This window comes from Schistocerca serialis, unplaced genomic scaffold (genome assembly GCF_023864345.2).
Source record: "Schistocerca serialis cubense isolate TAMUIC-IGC-003099 unplaced genomic scaffold, iqSchSeri2.2 HiC_scaffold_155, whole genome shotgun sequence".
NCBI classification, from domain to species: Eukaryota; Metazoa; Arthropoda; class Insecta; order Orthoptera; family Acrididae; genus Schistocerca; species Schistocerca serialis.
This window is the reverse complement of record NW_026047714.1, coordinates 10,001-15,000: the sequence shown is the minus strand read 5'-3', so window position 1 is coordinate 15,000 and position 5,000 is coordinate 10,001. Positions and strand designations below refer to the sequence as shown.

General features: G+C 62.8%; 1 pseudogene; it reads left to right on the top strand.

Annotated features, from left to right (window-relative positions):
- LOC126443528 (large subunit ribosomal RNA) overlaps positions 1-5,000 on the top strand; it is a 7,960-nt pseudogene that overhangs the window by 420 nt on the left and 2,540 nt on the right.

Sequence of the window (5,000 nt, the reverse complement as noted above, 5' to 3'; positions counted from 1 at the left end):
CCGTTCTGGGGTAAACGTGAGAAGTCCGAAAGGTCGAACGGGTGAGATTCACGCCCATCCGGCCACTGGCCTCCGCCCTCGGCAGATGGGGCCGGCCGCCCGCGCGGAGCAATTCGCGGCGGGGTCGTGTCCGGTTGCCTTTCCACTCGCCGCGGGGCGGGGCCGTTCCGGTGTGCGGTGGGCCGCACTTCTCCCCTAGTAGGACGTCGCGACCCGCTGGGTGCCGGCCTACGGCCCGGGTGCGCAGCCTGTCCTTCCGCGGGCCTCGGTTCGCGTCTGTTGGGCAGAGCCCCGGTGTCCTGGCTGGCTGCCCGGCGGTATATCTGGAGGAGTCGATTCGCCCCTTTGGGCGCTCGGGCTCCCGGCAAGCGCGCGCGGTTCTTCCCGGATGACGGACCTACCTGGCCCGGCCCCGGACCCGCGCCGCTGTTGGCTCGGGATGCTCTCGGGCGGAATAATCGCTCCCGTCAGCGGCGCTTCAGCTTTGGACAATTTCACGACCCGTCTTGAAACACGGACCAAGGAGTCTAACATGTGCGCGAGTCATTGGGCTGTACGAAACCTAAAGGCGTAATGAAAGTGAAGGTCTCGCCTTGCGCGGGCCGAGGGAGGATGGGGCTTCCCCGCCCTTCACGGGGCGGCGGCCTCCGCACTCCCGGGGCGTCTCGTCCTCATTGCGAGGTGAGGCGCACCTAGAGCGTACACGTTGGGACCCGAAAGATGGTGAACTATGCCTGGCCAGGACGAAGTCAGGGGAAACCCTGATGGAGGTCCGTAGCGATTCTGACGTGCAAATCGATCGTCGGAGCTGGGTATAGGGGCGAAAGACTAATCGAACCATCTAGTAGCTGGTTCCCTCCGAAGTTTCCCTCAGGATAGCTGGTGCTCGTACGAGTCTCATCCGGTAAAGCGAATGATTAGAGGCCTTGGGGCCGAAACGACCTCAACCTATTCTCAAACTTTAAATGGGTGAGATCTCCGGCTTGCTTGATATGCTGAAGCCGCGAGCAAACGACTCGGATCGGAGTGCCAAGTGGGCCACTTTTGGTAAGCAGAACTGGCGCTGTGGGATGAACCAAACGCCGAGTTAAGGCGCCCGAATCGACGCTCATGGGAAACCATGAAAGGCGTTGGTTGCTTAAGACAGCAGGACGGTGGCCATGGAAGTCGGAATCCGCTAAGGAGTGTGTAACAACTCACCTGCCGAAGCAACTAGCCCTGAAAATGGATGGCGCTGAAGCGTCGTGCCTATACTCGGCCGTCAGTCTGGCAGTCATGGCCGGTCCTTGCGGCCGGCCGCGAAGCCCTGACGAGTAGGAGGGTCGCGGCGGTGGGCGCAGAAGGGTCTGGGCGTGAGCCTGCCTGGAGCCGCCGTCGGTGCAGATCTTGGTGGTAGTAGCAAATACTCCAGCGAGGCCCTGGAGGGCTGACGCGGAGAAGGGTTTCGTGTGAACAGCCGTTGCACACGAGTCAGTCGATCCTAAGCCCTAGGAGAAATCCGATGTTGATGGGGGCCGTCATAGCATGATGCGCTTTGTGCTGGCCCCCGTTGGGCGAAAGGGAATCCGGTTCCTATTCCGGAACCCGGCAGCGGAACCGATACAAGTCGGGCCCCTCTTTTAGAGATGCTCGTCGGGGTAACCCAAAAGGACCCGGAGACGCCGTCGGGAGATCGGGGAAGAGTTTTCTTTTCTGCATGAGCGTTCGAGTTCCCTGGAATCCTCTAGCAGGGAGATAGGGTTTGGAACGCGAAGAGCACCGCAGTTGCGGCGGTGTCCCGATCTTCCCCTCGGACCTTGAAAATCCGGGAGAGGGCCACGTGGAGGTGTCGCGCCGGTTCGTACCCATATCCGCAGCAGGTCTCCAAGGTGAAGAGCCTCTAGTCGATAGAATAATGTAGGTAAGGGAAGTCGGCAAATTGGATCCGTAACTTCGGGATAAGGATTGGCTCTGAGGATCGGGGCGTGTCGGGCTTGGTCGGGAAGTGGGTCAGCGCTAACGTGCCGGGCCTGGGCGAGGTGAGTGCCGTAGGGGTGCCGGTAAGTGCGGGCGTTTAGCGCGGGCGTGGTCTGCTCTCGCCGTTGGTCGGCCTCGTGCTGGCCGGCGGTGCAGGATGCGCGCGCCTGCGCGGCGTTCGCGCCCCGGTGCTTCAACCTGCGTGCAGGATCCGAGCTCGGTCCCGTGCCTTGGCCTCCCACGGATCTTCCTTGCTGCGAGGCCGCGTCCGCCTTAGCGTGCTCCTCCGGGGGCGCGCGGGTGCGCGGATTCTCTTCGGCCGCCATTCAACGATCAACTCAGAACTGGCACGGACTGGGGGAATCCGACTGTCTAATTAAAACAAAGCATTGCGATGGCCCTAGCGGGTGTTGACGCAATGTGATTTCTGCCCAGTGCTCTGAATGTCAACGTGAAGAAATTCAAGCAAGCGCGGGTAAACGGCGGGAGTAACTATGACTCTCTTAAGGTGGCCAAGTGGCGGCGGTGTGGCTGCATCCGGACTTGGCTTTTCGAAGTGCGGTCTTGATGTAGTCGTGCTGCTGCTGCGAGGTGCCTTCCTTGGGTTATAGTTACAGGGAGAGTGATGCGCAATACATGGGCCTAGCCCTCTTAGCCTCTCCTCTCCTGCGGTCTTCTCCCCTTCTCGTGGGCCCGCTGATTTTCGCAGAGTGGAAGACCGCACCAGGGGCTTGGGGGGGTTACCAGCCCCCCCTCGCATTATCCCTTTTTTAGTTGGGGGCAGTAACCAGAGAATAAGTGGTGGCCCTTCCGCTGAAGGTGCCACCCCAACTCCCCCAGCACCTAGCCGGCCAACCGGCCGTGCCGAAAATCTTGTAACTTTTGCAGCAGTATACGCCTGTAGTGAGTGCCACCGCAGCTTCACCACCAAGAATGGTCTCGGGGTCCATCGCCGCCGCCAACATCTTGCGGCCGCCAACGCGGAGATCGTGACGGAGAGGCATCGCGCGAGGTGGACGGAGGAAGAAGTCCTGTCGCTCGCCAAGGCAGAGGCCGAACTGTTCCTCGAGAGGGACGCCCGGTTCTTCTTTGTAAATCAAGAACTCATCAGGATGTTCCCCGACCGAACGCTTGAGGCAATCAAGTGCCGACGGCGGCAAGCTGCCCACAAGCAGCTTGTCCGCCAGTTCATGGAGGCGCTTGAGATCGGTCGGGGGGAAGAGCCGGCGTCCCGCGGGGGAGCAGCGAGCCCGCTGCCTGACGCGGGCGAGGCCGCTGCGCCGCCCGTCGACGCAGCCGAGGACTTCGCGGCCGACACCACCGGGCCGCCGCCGGAGGGGCCGACTGACGCCGCCATCTGGGAGCATCTGGCGGGGCTACCTGCTTCCGCCCAGCGTTTCTCTGCCCTGGATCGAGTCATAGGTCTGGGGCGGGGCACGCCGCCCGATGTCATCCTGGGCATGCTCCCGGATGCCCTTGCGTCGGTCGGGTCCAGAGGGGAGAGATCGATCACCAGGACACAGCGGCCGCGCCAACCATCGAAGCGGCCGCCTGCCGCGCCGCCGACGCAGAAGCGCAAGCGGCGCCGCTGGGAATACGCGAGAACGCAGGATGCCTTCCGACGGTCGCGTGCACGTTGCGTGCGCGGCCTCTTGGATGGCACCCTGCTCCAGCCGCCACCTGCCATCCCTGGTCTGCTGGACTTCTGGGCGGACCTCTTCACTAAGAAGCCCGTCTCCACCGCGGGCTTCATTCGTGACCGCCTCCTTCCGCACTCGGAGCCTGTCGCTCTTGAGTGCCTATGGGGGCCGGTCACACATGAGGAGGTCGTCGCCGCGTTGCCGCCCAGGGGATCAGCAGCTGGGCCGGACGGCCTTACCCCAGCGGAGTTGCGGCGCCTGCCGCACGAAGTCCTGGTGAAAGTGATGAATCTCTTCCTTCTGGCCCGCGCCCTTCCGGAACGCCTGCTTCGCGCGCGGACGTCCCTTCTCCCGAAAACGGCTGCACCAACATCCCCCGCTGACTTTCGCCCCATTACGGTCTGCTCGGTGTTGGCGCGGACCTTTCACAAGGTTCTCGCGTCACGCCTGATGCGCGCTTGTGCTGTGGACGAACGTCAGCGGGCATTCATCCCTCGGGATGGGATGTTGGAAAACACTTTCATCCTGGACACTGCTCTCACCGACGCAGTTCGCTCCTGCCGCTCTGTCTTTGTGGCATCGATCGATGTATCTAAGGCATTCGATTCGGTGGATCATGCTGCCCTTCGCCCCGTGCTGAAGGCGCATGGCCTACCGGATTGCTTTGTCGAGTATGTCGAGCGGTGCTACGAGGGCAGCACGACAGTGATAGCGGACGGCGCCGGCGTGGGCGTGTCTGTGCAGCCAGCACGGGGCGTTCGCCAGGGCGATCCCCTCTCCCCCCTCCTGTTCAACTTTGCGGTGGACTACGTTTTAGGCCAACTGCCCTCCCACATCGGAGCTCGGATCCTCGGTCGCAGAGTCAACGCTGCGGCCTTTGCAGATGACGTCTTGCTGTTTGCAGCGACCCCGAGGGGCTTGCAGTCCCTCATCGACGCAGCTACCGCAGCCCTCGCCCACCTAGGGCTGCAGATCAACGCCCGGAAGTGTTTCACCCTCGCCTTAGTCGCGTCAGGGCGCGAGAAGAAGGTGAAGGTGGACAGCAATGTCACCTTCACGGCAGGCAATACCACCATGCCTGCCCTGCGTGTGGGTGAAACCTTCCGGTACCTGGGGCTGCAATTCTCCACGGCGGGTCGCTGTGTCTTCAATCCACGTCGTCACCTGGTGGAGCAGCTTGACGTCATCTCCCGAGCTCCGCTGAAGCCGCAACAGCGCCTCCACGCTCTCACCAACGTGCTTCTCCCTGGCCTGTACCACGGGCTGGCCCTCAGCCGCACCCGGGTGGGTGCATTGAAGTCGGCCGACGTCACCATCCGGGCCGCCGTCAGGAGATGGTTCCGCCTTCCGGCGGACACCCCCCTGGGATACTTCCACGCTCCTGTTGCCCAGGGGGGCCTCGGC